The 14922-nt window shown below is 41.9% G+C and overlaps 1 long non-coding RNA gene across 2 annotated transcripts in view; it reads right to left on the bottom strand.

Annotated features, from left to right (window-relative positions):
• LOC110257461 (uncharacterized) overlaps nt 1–14922 on the bottom strand; it is a 590814-nt gene that overhangs the window by 504792 nt on the left and 71100 nt on the right. The gene's annotated exons all lie outside the window — the stretch shown is intronic.

Genomic DNA, 14922 nt, shown 5'->3' with positions numbered 1-14922 from the left:
CCCACGTTCCTTTGGTGCCGAAAGCTCTTCTGTGGTGGGTCTCAGCTTTCGATCTACGTGAACGAATATCTTTAAATGAAGTTATGCAAAATGTATTGTTTATCATTGTAAATTTTTAAAGAAAAAAATCATACTTGTGAGAAAAACAACAGAATAGACCACACCTATGGAAAGTCTTTCTATTCAGAATATAGAACCACCACAAAGCCAGGGAGATGGGGCTTCGAGAAACCTTAGCCATAGAATCCCAGAATAAACAAAATACCAACCCAAATTGATAAAACAACAATAAACAGCAGTGCTTATAAGCATTCCCAGAGCTTCATGGTCAATAGCAGAATCTAAACATGCCAGATGGTAAACTTTCCAGTCTACACAGAGATCTGAGCTGTGCTTCTCTGGATAAAGCCATCTGAGTGAATCAATAGCACACATTATCCTTGAGTTGTGGGGTAAAGTTGGCAAATGCAAGTTCAATCAAAGCAATACTGTAACAAGTGTTCTAAGTGTAATAATAATAAATTTCAACAGCCACATTAACAGGACCCGCAAGACCCCAAACCTAGGTGGCAATTAAAGCTGCTCTTTTAAACAGAGAAAAATCAAACTGTGTAGAAAAGAGGCATGTAATTGGTCACATATGTTGGAAAGGTCTAGATTCCCCAAACAAGCGGTATTTTTAAATTCCATGGGAAAAAAAAAAAAAAAAGCACTTATGGCTAATGTTGCAGCACTAAATTGCACTAAGTGAACATTTTCATTTGGTTGCTATTTTTGATAAAGAAACTATCACTCAATGTTCCGTGAGGGCTGGATTCCAGAGGGATCAGATCGTAAATGTCATGTGTTAATAAGAATTTGGTGGAAAGAAACAGTCTGTCAGCCTTGGACATGCAGTAATGATCCCTTAATTTTTGTGCATATAACAACTTTGGAAAATACTTTTGTTTCCTTTTTGGGATTTGAAAGTATAGCTAAAAAAAAATAAAAAAAAATAAACAGTAAGTGTTCGCTTTACATATTTGCATTCTCTAGCCAGAAACATCATTCAAAATCTGAAGTTTCATTAAAAAGATGAACTTAGAAAAGACTTTAAATGCCATTCAGTCCAAGTTTCCTGTCTATATAAGAATTCCAGACAGGTATTTATTCTTGGCTTAGATATTTGTGGGAGAAGGGTAATTGGGTCATTTGTTGAAATCTCACTCTATTACAGGCCAGGACTGTTCTTCCTCCTCCATTCCTTCCTTATTTCCTTCCTTCGTTCCTTCCTTCCCTCCTTCCTTCTCTCCCTCCTTCCTTCCCTCCTTCTTTCCCTCCTTCCATCCCTCCCTACTTCCTTCCGTGCTTCCTCCTTCCTTGCTTCTTCCTTCCTTGCTTCCCTCCTTCCTCCCTCCCTCCTCCCCTCACTCCTATGCCCGCTCTTGGTCTTCCTCCTCCTTTGTCTCCTTTTCACCTTCCCTTACCATCTCCCTCCCTTCATTTCCTTCCTTCTTTCCATCGTTACTCTTTATACTTTCTTCCCTCTTTCTATCCCTTCCTTTCCTAAAAAATAAATAAATAAAAAATAAAAACAACTTAATTTGTTTGAACGACTATTGTGGCTAAAGCTCCATTCCCTCCAATTCTCCAATCTCCCTGTGTGTGCCTGTGTGCGTGTGCATGCAGTTCTCAGACTCAGAGCCCTTCAGAGTCTATTTGGTTTGTGGGACACTCTTCTCCCAGATTCCACCAAATTTCCACACCTCTCCTTTCCCAACTTCCAAATATCTCCCCAAACTCACACACATGGTTTACAAACTGGAAATCAGGAACACATATTAGAGACGGAGGATTATTTTGAATGCTTATACATGAACTAGATTTTTATGACTCTGTTACTTTATCTTAGGGATGGGAGAGGAGTTTGACAGTGATGATACTAGCGAACAATCTACTGCATATTTATCATGTGTAGATAATGTGCAAGTACTTATAAGGGACTATCTCCCTGAATTCTCAGCATCTGCAAGAAAGCTACTTTGGCCCGTGTGTGTGCGTGCACACACATGCTGAGACTTTAGGAAATATGCCCAGGGTTAGCCTGCTCAGAAAGGACACTGTCAGGGGTGGAATCTTTATTAATCTTCCTTCCTAGTACTCTCAACCATTACTCAGCCCTGCCTTTACAGGTGTGCAGCATTTAATTTCCAAAAGAACACTGTACCTAACTTTCCATTCCAGCCAGTATGGGGGTTTATTTTTGTTTTTGTTTAATAGCTGCACTCATGGCATATGGAGTTCCTGGGCCAGGGATTGAATCTAAGCTGCAGCAGTGACCTACGCCAGCTATAGCAATGCAAGATCCTTTAACCCACCACACCAGGCCAGGGATCCAACCTGTGCCTCCACAGCAACCCAACCTGCTGCAGCTGGATTCTAAATCCACTGCACCACAGTGGAAGTGGAAAACCGCCAGCTTTATATTTTGAATTCCCAGGAGTGCCAAAGCTTTATTCCTGTTTTCAAGAGCTCTCCACCCCTGCAGGGAAGGTGTCCAGCAGCCACAAAATATGCTGGATGATCTTGTGCCCATTATCCTGTGATGTCTGCACCTGTTCTTTCAGGCCTGCAAGGGCCAGCCGGCCCTATCACGGTACTGCAGAGATCACTTCCTGTGCCCAGCCTCACCTCTAACTCAATACCTTCTCTCAGCCCAAGAAACACGCTTGGCCTCTGAACTTCTGACTTCGGAGCGCTTTCACCTTCCTCTGACTATGAGAGCTTCAAGGTCAGAGTCCAGACTCTGCGTAGAGCTTTGCAAACAACAGGCCCTCGACACGTGTATTTTGGAAACATTGAGCAGCATACCTTTCCCAGCCTCCCTGCTCAAGATACCTTCCCTCCCCTGATCTTCATTCACTGCTCTGATTTCTTGAAAGAGCACAAGCTTATCTCAAACTTCTAAATTCCTGGCAGAAGCCTGCCCTCTCTGCTTCACCCAAACTTTGAGTTTCTTCCAGCAGCCTGCACAAAAAGAGGGGATTTAGTAAGCAGCCAACATTATAGTTTGTGCTGAACGTCTCATCACATACAACCAAGAAGAAAAATAATACTATAGCCTCCTGAGAGTCCCAGCTTCCAAAGGAGATGTTCGACAATTGCTTTTGACGGGGGCCCACAAGAAGGGCTTGGGCTTCCTATGGCTCATGTAACCGCGAGCTGAAAGACCCTCGAGCATTAGTAGTCTCTTAATAAAAGATTAACTCCAATGTAAAAGGCTATGTGGGGAATCATCATTACAATTGGTGGAGCCATTTCATCTCTCCATGCCATCCTGATCTGCTTTGGGAGATTTTATAACGTGCAATCAGGCGGTCTTGGAGGGAGGCGCATGAAACCAAAGAGGAGGCTGCGCAGACTCAGATGAAGATGCGGAAGATCGGCACTCAGGTCGGGCGCCACCACATCCATTAGCCGGCTTTCCATCCCATCGATTGGAGCATCCCGCAGGGGGCTTTCTCCTCTTGGGTTCTGCATGGCATCATCTGCCCGTTATAAACACACATCCTTGTGCTCTTTCTTCTGCTTAGAAGCTCGCTCCCCTACTTTATGGTCTGTCCAGTTTGGGATGGTAGAAGCTGCTTTCCACTTTTGACCCCACTGCCTCGTAAACAGGCCCCTATGCTGGCACATTCTTACTCTGATAGACCACCTGTATGGTCATCCTTCAAGGCCAAGCTCAAATGTTATAAGGAGACTTCCTTGGTGATAAGCTAACTTGGTGATTTTTTTCCATCTCCTATAAGAACTGGAGATACATAACCGAGTCAATCATAGTCTCTGCAAGGCTGATCTCAACATACTGCCAAAATCAGAAGAAATACTGATCTCATATCCAGAAAGTGTATAAAAGTAGCCAAGACCTTTTGTAGGCTCTTAAAAGATACCAAAGGCAAATTGTATTCATTAAACCTAATGTGAAATATTTTAACACATCAAGTAGTTTTTTTATATTTATATATATATATATGAAGAGAGTGACCTACATAGATATAGATACACATATATATTATTTCAAACAAATAATAAATATTATATAAAAAGTGTAACTCGTGGCAGGAGTAGGTTAATCTTGAAAGTTACTATTTTTTTCTCTCTCTTATTTTCTTTTAAAATCTATTCTGTAATGGTTCTTCCCTTGCCCCTGGATGAAAAACCTTAGCCAGCCCCATGACATATCTGGTCAAAGCCAGGTCATAACATGTCCCATGACTTTAAATTAGAACAGTAATGAAAATGTCCAGTCCTTGTAACTGTTAGAGGCCTTTGCCAGGGCTTGCTGCCCCTGTAGAAGCCTGCCTTAAGGAAGGGGGGAGCAGTTGGGAAGTTTATTTCCTTTCCATAGCCTCCTTCCACAGCTCTCTCTGTTTGCTTTCTGACCTATCTAGGATTAGAGCCTGAGAAGAGGTTACAGAAAAGTTTATATTTGACTGAAATTCTTATAAGCTGCCTTTGTACCTTCTGATAATAAAGCAGCACATAGTGTATGGCGATACAGCATATTAAGTGTAGCAAATATCTTTTAAAATTCAAATCAGAACAAAGAAGGAAATGGAAGCCATCCATAACCCCATCCCCCCCCAAATGACCTCTGTCAACATTTAGGTGAACCATACTGACATTCAATTTTTATTTTTAGATATACATATTACATATACATGTTTATGGAAGGTTTCTTTTTCCTACATTTGCTTTTTGAAATCCTAGCAAAGAAGCTTAACTGTCTATAATTCTTGAGGGTAATGAATGAAAAGAAATCATACATCATCTGTTGATAACTATAGCTCCTTTGCCCCTTACAAATATGCCAGAAAATGCCATAGTGCTCAGGTTAATACCCTAGACCTCAGAGTTAGACTCCTGGGACCCGATGACAATATCCTCTCACTTATTAACTTATTTACAAAGGGCTCTTTGGTAAATAAAATCAATCAATGCTCTATGTCTCAGTTTTCTAATCTGCAAAATGGGGATAATCATAGTAACTTTCCTCTTAGGGTTGTTATGAAATATAAAACATAAGTGAAAAATGTACGTTTAACATTCTTAGAAGGGTGTCCAGCAGATGGTAAGTTCTTCATGACAAGATGATGATGATGAAAATGATGTTGACAGAATCACAAAGAAGGGAATACATTTCTCCAGAAGCTTGTAATTTATTTATGAGATGAAATGATGGTAAGCCAAACAGAGAAGCTTCCAATGCTAACCTGATGGTTTTGATTTCTTAAAAATAAGTCCCAACAGGTTTTAATAAAAAAGGTAGAAGTTGGGAGAACTTAACATTCATTTAAGTATATTTGGTAAAAAAATACACACACACACACACACACACACACACACACACACATACATACATACATACATTTTTTGAACATTTGTCTGGGTCTTTCTCATGGCTACTAAATTTCAGCCACTTTTCTGGGATATAGTGATGAGGGTAAGCTGTTCTCATCCTAAGAAACAGAGGGCAACCTCCTCTTATGAGGAAAGGCATGCATGAAGCTCACTGGTCTATCAGCTGTTGGCTCTGCAGCCCCCTGCATCTTCACTACATTTGTCTGATGGGAGCAGATCAGAAAAAATGATGAAGCTGATGGAGCGGCATTATTCCCACCTCCCCAGTCACCTGCCAGTGGCTCCCCAGAAACTGGTGTGACTGGAGCACCTCTTCTGCAAGTGGGAGGCCCACCAAGGCCTGGTGAAGACAGCACAGACTAAGAATTCAGAAGCTGGGAGTTCCTGCTGCAGCATAATGGGATCAGCAATGTCTCTGCAGCACCAGGGCACAGGTTCGATCCCCAGCCTGGCACCGTGGGTTAAAGGATCCGGCAGAGCCGAACTGGGAACTCCATTTGCCATGGAACAGGCAAAAAAGAAAAAAGAATCCAGCAGCTGGTATCCTTCAGGTATAAGCTGTCAGCATGGGGAAGGGCAGTTAATGATCCTAAGTCCAGATTCTTCAATAATGTCAGTCTGAATGTTTGCAGGCTTTTCTTTTCCTCTCGTTCACTGGGCCAGGGTTTTGAGCCATGACTAGGAGTTTTTCAAGGAGTAAAGTGGGAACATTCCATACAAAAGAATTTATCTTTAATGAAATGAAACAGGCTGGGTCTCAGAAGTGGCTCCTGAAAGCCCCATGTGATCATTCTAAGTCAGTGGTTCTCAGTCCTGGTTGCTTAGTTAGAACTATTTGGGGAGATTTTAAGAATCCCAGTGCCCAGGCTGTACCAAGACCAATTCAATCAGGCATGCAGAGAATGGGACAAAGCATCAGCATTTGTTAAAAGTCCCCTGGGTTATTTCAGTGGGCAGCCAAGCTTGAGAACCCCTGCTGTAGACAGTAGCTGCAGAGTCCAGCTTTGTTCAGACAGGTGCATCCCTTCTCTGTGTACTGAGACCCCACATCTCAGCTTAGTTCCTTGATCGCAAGGGGAATGGGATGAAGCTTAGAGGACCACAGCCAGGCAGAGGAAAAGCAGCTTGGTTTTATAGCCTGAAAGCTCTGGCTTCATATCCCAGCTCTGTCACTAACTTTTTAATGCATGGACATGGATCAATTTCCAAGCCTCATTTTCCTTCCTGTTCACTCAGTGGGAATAATAATAATATCAACTTTGCAAGGGTTGTCTGAAATTAGAGGAGATGGAAAGTGCTTTGCACAGCACCTGAAACGTGATAAGGGTTTGATAACTGAGAGTTGTTATAGTTATCCGTAAAAACCTACAATTTTAGAAATAAAACAGAGTGCATGCTATTGACAGAGGAACAATGACACCACAGTCATATACATAGGAGAGCATGTATCAAATGAATGTATGTTCACAGTACTGATTTCTTTAATGTTAACACCTGGCTCTAAATTCATAAGTGTTCATAATTATGGATATTAACTTTCTAAATGCAGGAGGTATTTCCTACGCAGGCTGTGATGCAGAAAGCAAACTGAAATTCAATGGATGCTCTCAGTGTCTCTATTGAAGACCTCTAAAGGATGTGAGACATTATTGCATCCATCTTGGCAGGTATCCAGTGGAGTAGATAAGAATGTCTGCTGTCATCCAAGGACAGATCAACTAAGTGGCCTGAGAACTCCTGGAGTCATAAAATAATAAAATGTTTTACTTGCAAGAGATCATCTAGTTCAATGATTTTAAAATATATATATTCTCCTGGCAGTGAAACACTTTCCTCAATAGAAATCTTAACTGTTAGTGCCCAGTACTTGTAAGTGAAATTCTTGTTGTTGAAGCAAGACTTCTGCACTTTGCCCTGAAGGGTTGTTTGGAGTTCTAGAGGTTCCAAAGAACCATTTGTGGTAGTTTGTTCCTTTGGTAGCAGCCAATGAAACTCCCACTGTTGTATTTTCTCCTCCGGCACTGAGTATGGCCTTGGCCATGTGGCTAGCCATCACCAATGGGACATTAACAGGCATGATGCAAGTAGATACAGTCTTGCTTTTTGGTATTCCCACTCTTTGAAATGGTTGCCATGCTGTAATAAAGCTTGGGCTGGGCTTTACGATGAGATCATGAGAAAAAAAGAGACCATGAAGAGGAGCGTGGAGGTATCAGATTCCTAAGTGGAGCCCTCCTGGATCCTCCAGCCCCAGTTTAGTCTTCAACAATCGCACCCTTATGAAATATTTCAAGTGAGACCAGGAGAAGAAATGCCCAGCCATGCCCAGCCCAGATTACACATTAATGAGGAAATAAAATGATCACTACTTTAAGCCACCAAGTTTGGAGATGAGTGGTGGTTTTATAGCAGCAGATAGCTGAAAAGTTATTTTACTACAGCCTCTCTAGTATCACTAGCATCTACCACTGTAGCTTGGATTAAGAAACTTCTTTAACTGAGTTAAGTGGGGCACAGCAGAAACAAATCCAACTAGTATCCATGAGGATGAGGGCTTTACCCCTGGCCTCGCTCAGTGGGTCAGGGATCTGGCATTGCCATGAGCTATGATGTAGGTCACAGACATGGCTCAGATCCCACATTGCTGTGGCTGTGGTGTAGGCCAGCAACTGTAGCTCCAGTTCAACCCCTAGCCTGGGAACTTCTATGTGCCACAAGTGTGGCCCTAAAAAGGGGTGTGAGGGGGAGAAACTTCTTTAATAATAAGCATTGAACTAACATGATTAACCAAAATGTAGAACTAAAAATACAATCAAAATCTTCTTGTTCTGAATTCAGCCTCTGTGCTACAATTCACCTGATCCTGTATTAGCTGAATAAAACATTTTAACTCTAGATATTCATTCTAGATTCCTTAACATTAGTTATACTTTGAGATAGAAAGGACTATTTTGGTCCTTAACTCCCTAAGTCTCAACTAAGAAAAGAGCTAAGAATAAGAGGCTTTTAAGCAATGAAATAAGATGTTACAACATCCATGGACTTTTCTTAGAAGAGACAGTCTCTCTCAAAACTTGCATGCCCTTATTTTAAACAAAATTCTATTTTAACATGGTTTCCTGGACTCCTGACTCATAGGAATCATGTGTGTGTGTGTCTATACATTTTTTATATATAATGTATAAACTATAAAAAATAAAGGGCATATACATTCATACATAAATTTACTAGATGAAATTTGTATTTAATTGGATTATACTGTATATGTCAAAAACCAGGTCAGATCATACTTGAACACCACTCAAGAATTCTGTTGGAATTTCACCATATCAGTGAGCATTCAATCTGAGATATTTCTCAGCAGAGCTTCTGTGACAGGGGCTCTGACCTGTATGCTTTGCCCTCACAATGAATCTTTGACTCCAGTCTGTTTTTCACCACTGCTACCATCACTGCCACACCTGGTAGTTAAGTACTATTCTTTCAATCCTCCAGGCCATAGATCAGGCTTTTATAAGTGTACAGAAAGAAGTTTGGTGGCTACTAGTGGATTTATTTCCTTCCTTTCCCCAAAAGAACATGGCATGGCATGGAAATTTATTTCCTCTTAGAATTTGAGAGGATTTTGGAGGCTGTGAACTACACCCCACAATATTGGATTTAAAAATTCACTTCTCTTGATTTCTCAGAATCAAATACTAAACTCTATTTTCCTGCTTGGTGGATGAAGCATTCCATCTCATTGTTAAAGCATAATCTTCCCAAGATAACATAATAACGCTCAGGCAAATATAAAATGAACACATGTCAGGAAATTTCTGTTGTGGTGCAGTGGAAATGAATCCACCTAGTGTCCATGAGGATGCAGGTGAGCTGTGGTGTCGGTTGCAGACATGGCTGGGATCCTGTGTTGCTGTGGCTGTGGCATAGGCTGGCAGCTGCAATTCTGATTCAGCCCCTGGTCTGGGGACTTCCATATTCTGTGGGTGCAGCCCATAAATAAATAAGTAAATAAATAAATAAAAGCAAAAAATAAATAAATAAAATGAACACATCTCAAAGATTTTTTTCAACTCATTAATTACTGAGAGAGTGTTGAAAAGAACCCAAAGAACATTTGAGAAGATAGGTATGTATAGGTAAGTTAATAAAGGCAAGGTTAAGATAGGATTTCAGGGATAGATATAAAACTGGTTATAAACCATAGCCTTTGAGGTGACCTATTCAAGTGATCAGAAATCATTTTCATCTCCACTGAACATAATTCTGCTCCATGACAGTATGTACCTTGAATAAGTCTGAGACTGCTAACCAATAGCAAACCATGAGTTAAAGGACAAGCATTCGCCTAATCCCTGGATGAGTCTGCACCTCCATAGGGCACTGAAGAAACAAGGCCCCCACTACTGTCCGCTTTTGTCTAAATTTTGAGTAATTTTTTATTACAACTCATCATTACTGCATCTGTCTCTGCTTGTCTGTGGGTTCATGTAAGAAGCATGGCCTTTTAGAAGCCAGGAAATTGAAAAAACAGCCAGGCCTTAGGCCCAGTAGTACGCCATTGTCTTTACCAGTGCTCCTCCTGTGACCAAATCTTGATGTCATGTTCAACCCTCGACCATGTCCCCCTCCCATCAGTATAGGGGACAGACCCCAGGATAACCCCCAATGACCATACCTTCTGATATCTCTGTCTTTGTATAATTCCTCCCTCTTGTGTGAGAGTGGGATCTGTCCCCTGCCTCTAGCTCATACAGTATTGAAAAGGTGAAGTGATCTTACAGATGGAATTTAAACCCCAAATCAGTTGATTCTTTGGAAAAGGAGATTCTCCAGGGTGGGCCTAAATTAATCAGGTAGGTTTGGTTTAATCAAAGCCCTTAAAAGGAAGACTGAGCCACCCCTGAACCCAGAGATTATCCCCCTGGCCTTCAAGAAGTAAGCAGCTATCAATCCCTCCCTCAGTGGGTTAAGGATCTGGCACTGCTGCAAGCTTGCAGATGTGGCTCAGATCTGGCATTGCCTCGGCTGTGGCATAGGCTGGCAGCTGCAGCTCTGATTTGACACCTAGCCTGGGAACTTCCATATTCCATGGGTGTGGCTGTAAAAAGGGGGGAAAAAAAAAAGAAGTAAGCTGTCATATGAGAGCTATACAGCAAAGAGCTGCAGGTATCACCTAGCATGAGCGTGGACCCAAGTGAGCCAGCAAGAAAACCTAAGTCCTACAACCACAAGAAATGGAATTCTGCCAACAACTATGTGTTCTTGAAAGAAGATCCCTAAGCTCCAAAAAGGAACAAGCCCAGACAACACCTTGATTACGGCCTTGTGGGGCCCTGAGCAAAAGCTCCACCTAAGTTTTAAGCAGACTCCTAATCCAGAGGAACCATGAAATTGTGAGTGTGTGTTACTTTAAGCCACTAAGCCCCTGATCAGACTCAGTAAATTAGAATTTCCCAGGGTGAGGATCAAGCCCTGGTATCTTTTACTTGAGCCCCAGGGACTCCAACATGCGGGGGGCATGAGGTAAATGTCCAGAAGACTTGGAGGGAGCACCAATAGGAGGCTGTGTTATGGAGGGAGGCTAGTTACTCAGTCATGAACCACTGAACCTCTGGGGACCCATATAAGCTCTGTCCTCAGACTAATGGAAACTGGGTGTAGTGAGAGAGGAGAAATTATGTCACCACCGGCTCCTGTCACCAATGGTCCAAAGACCAGTTTCCAGGGGATGGTTGGTAGGAAAAGAGGGCAGAATCAATCCTCCCATAGATCATCTGCCTCTAACCCCAAACTCTGGAGACCTAGAAGAGGAACATGTGACCCTCATATTCTCTCCTTTCACTTTTTCCAAGAGGTTGAGTGTTCCAACTTCCTAGAGATGGACGGTGAGATATTTCACATGGATACAAATTCTCTGTCAAAATTTAGTAGCTCTCTTATCTTAAGAAAGGAAGAAAAGAAATAGGAAAGTCAGCACCTTCTCAGCCTTTCTGAAATGACAGAGCTGAGATGAGTGAGCTTCTGTGCCCTGATCGTCCAAGAAGCTGGAGCCTCCTTCACACTCTACCCCCAAGATCTAGCATCAGGGTCTCTCCTGTGAGTCCTTGTGGCTGGGACCTCCCCCAGTCATGGTTGAAGAGAAGCACAGTCTCCTTTCCAGAAAGAAGTTCTATGCAGACAAGAAATACAAGGCAATTCAATTACATTCTAACTGACTCTAATTGGCCCTCCCATGGTCTGTTAAATTCTTTATCTGCAGCCTCGTAGGTAGTGCATTAGAAACGCTGTAACACCTCTAGCGTGCCCTGCAGAACACACAGAAAATTAAAAAAAAAAAAAAAATCAACCAAGCAGCTGAGCTTGGAAAAAGAGAGCTCTACTAGGGGTCAATAAAATGGAGGGGTTTTTAGGAACTGGATGAGGCAATCTTAGGGGGGGATGTGAAACATCTGACTGCCTTCTCAATGCAGACAGAGAAGACAAACGTTCTTGAGGGGCACTAAGAGAAGTTTCTTAAACTGACATATCTTCCAAGAAGCATTTCTACTTTCCTTCGTTTGTTGAGTATGTATAGATGTGCTGGGCACCACGTCAGGGCTGGAGATGTAGAGCAGAGAAGACATCTGTAGCCTGGGAAAGAAGACTCAGCAAGATGATATCTGGCCCAGATGAAGTTGCATGGCGGGGTGAAGAGAACCAGCCATGAATGCTCCAAACAGCAGAAAGAGCCAGGGTGAAGGGTCAGATTTCAGAGTGGACCCCGTAGAACTGACCTGAGCCTCAAGCTCCTGGAAAACAAGGAAATGGCCCCCCCTCCCATTCTCTTTTCCTCCAGAATGGCCTCCTGCAGTGAACACCCCTTTCAGTGCACATGAAAAAAATGCTCAACATAACTAATTATTAGAGAAATGCAAATCAAAACTACAATGAGGTACCACTTCACACCTGTCAGAATGGCCATCATTAATAAGTCCACAAATAACAAAAGCTGAAAGAGGTGTGGAGAAAACGGAACCCTCCTACAGTGTTGGTGAGAATGTAAATTGGTACAACCACTATGGAAAACAGTACAGAGGTACCTCAGAAAACTTCATATAGAACTACCATATGATCCAGCAATCCCACTCCTGGGCATATATCTGGACAAAACTTTCCTTCAAAAAAATACATACACCTCTATGTTCACTGCAGCACTATTCACAATAGCCAAGACAGGGAAACAACCTAAATGTCCATTGACTGATAAATGGATTAAGATGTGGTATATATACACATTGAAATGTTACTCAGCCATAAAAATAAACAAAATAATGCCATTTGCAGCAACGGGGGTGGAGCTAGAGATTCTCATACTTAGGTAAATCAGAAAGAGAGAAAGACAAATACTATATATCACTTATGTGAAGACTCTAAAATATGGCACAGATGAACCTATCTACAGAACAGAAACAGACTCACAGACATAGAGAAGAGACTGTGGTTGCCAAGAGGGAGGGGGGAGGGAGTGGGATGGACTGGGGGTTTGGCGTTAGTAGATGCAAATATTACCTTTAGAATGGGTAAGCAATGAGGTCCTTCTGTATAGCAGAGGGAACTATATCCAATCACATATTATAGAACATGATGAAAGATAATATGAGAAAAAGAATGTATATAAATGTATGACTGGGTCACTTTGCTGTACAGCAGAAATTGACAGAATATTGTAAATAACTATAATTTTAAAAAAATTTTAAAAAAAGATTCTCACCTTCCCCTGGGGCCCTGAACTTTGATCCCCCTTCAACATGAATCAGCAGATACCCCCCCCCTTACAGCCCCTTCTGAGAATAGAACATGCTCTGATATACTATCTTGTCATGCCTCCCGCTTCAGCCCATGCCCCCCTGCCCACTCCAGGTTCTGTCCAGCTTTGTCTGTTCTTCTCTAAGCAGGCAGACCTCAGAGATTTACAGATTCAGTTCTAGACCACTGCCATATAGCACATATTGTAATAAATAAGCCACATGCTTTATATGCATTGGTGTCCCAGTGCATATAAAAGTCACATTAAAAAAAAAAAGGAGTTCCCTTGTAGTGCAGTAGCTTAAAGATCCATCATTGTCACTGCAGTGACTCAGCTCACCATTGTAGTGTGGATTCAATCCCTGGCCCAAGAACTTGCACATGCCAGGGCTTGGCAAAAAAACAAAAAACAAACAAAAAAAACAATTTTGTTTACACTACACTACTTATTTATTTCTTTATTTCCTTTTAAGGGCCTCACCTTGGCACATGGAGGTTCGTTCCCAGGCTAGGGGTCAAATCGGAGCTACATCTGCTGGCCTATGCCACAGCCACAGCAACGCAGGATTCCAGCTGCACTTTCGACCTACACCACAGCTCACAGCAACACCAGATCCTTAACCCACTGAGTAAGAACAGGGATTGAACCTGCATCCTCATGGATGCTAGTCAGATTCATTAACCGCTGAGCCACGACCAGAAATCCTACACTATAGTCTATTAAGTGTGCAATAGAATTATGACTCAAAAAACAAACCTTAATTAAAAAATAATTCTGTTGGAAAAATGGTGACAGTAAACTTTCTCAACACAGAGTCGGCACAAACTTTCAATTTGTAAAAAAAATGCATTTATCTATGAAGCCCAATAAAACTAAGTATGCCTGTAAAAAAAAAAACGTCCTTTTTGCTTAACCCTTGAGCTGTTTGCAGTTCTATGGACAGAGTGTTTTCCCTATTACACTGGTCCCTCTCCCCTTCGAAACAATCCTTTAGAAGAAAGTCTCTGCTTACAAAGTCCTGATTTATTTTTTTAGTTGACATGACCAAGCATGTGTACTAGCCCTTCATACAACTGAGGGTAGTTCTTTTTCTTTTTCTTTTCTTTTTTGTCTTTTTAGGGCCACACCAAGTCATATGGAGGTTCCCAGGTTAGGGGGTCTAATCGGAGCTGTAGCCGCCAGCCTACACCACAGCCACAGCAACACAGGATCCGAGCTAAGTCTGCAACCTACACCATAGCTCACAGCAACACCAGATCCTTAACTCACTGAGCGAGGCCAGTGGATCAAACCCACAACCTCATGGTTCCTAGTTGGATTCACTTCTACTGCGCCATGACGGGAACTCCTTTTTTTCCTTTAATTGAAGCACAGTTGACTTACAATGTTGTGTTAGTTTTAGGTATACAGTACAGTGATTCAGTTACATGTACATATATTTTTTTTTTGTCTATATTCTTCTTCATTATGGATTATTACAAGATATAGAATAGAGTTCTCTGAGAGTAGTTCTTAAACTTGAGCTGCATCAGAACCCCTGGAAGCCTGGTTTAAAACACAGGATTCTGGGTCAGTATCTGATTCAGGTTTGGGGTAGGCCCTGGAACTCAAATCTCTCACAAGTTTCTAGGTGATGCTGAATCCTGCTCATCCAGTACCTCACTTAAGAGCCACTCACACAGAATCAGACAGGTCCACCAGACAATGAAGGCAGAGGCCAGAATGTGAAGGCC

The sequence above is a fragment of the Sus scrofa genome, chromosome 17 (genome assembly GCF_054392235.1).
Source record: "Sus scrofa isolate SSC_HxYL_T2T_F1_AM1 chromosome 17, Sscrofa_HxYL_maternal_Yorkshire_Landrace_v2.0, whole genome shotgun sequence".
NCBI classification, from domain to species: Eukaryota; Metazoa; Chordata; class Mammalia; order Artiodactyla; family Suidae; genus Sus; species Sus scrofa.
The sequence above is the reverse complement of the archived record's forward strand: the minus strand, read 5'-3'. Positions and strand labels throughout refer to the sequence as shown.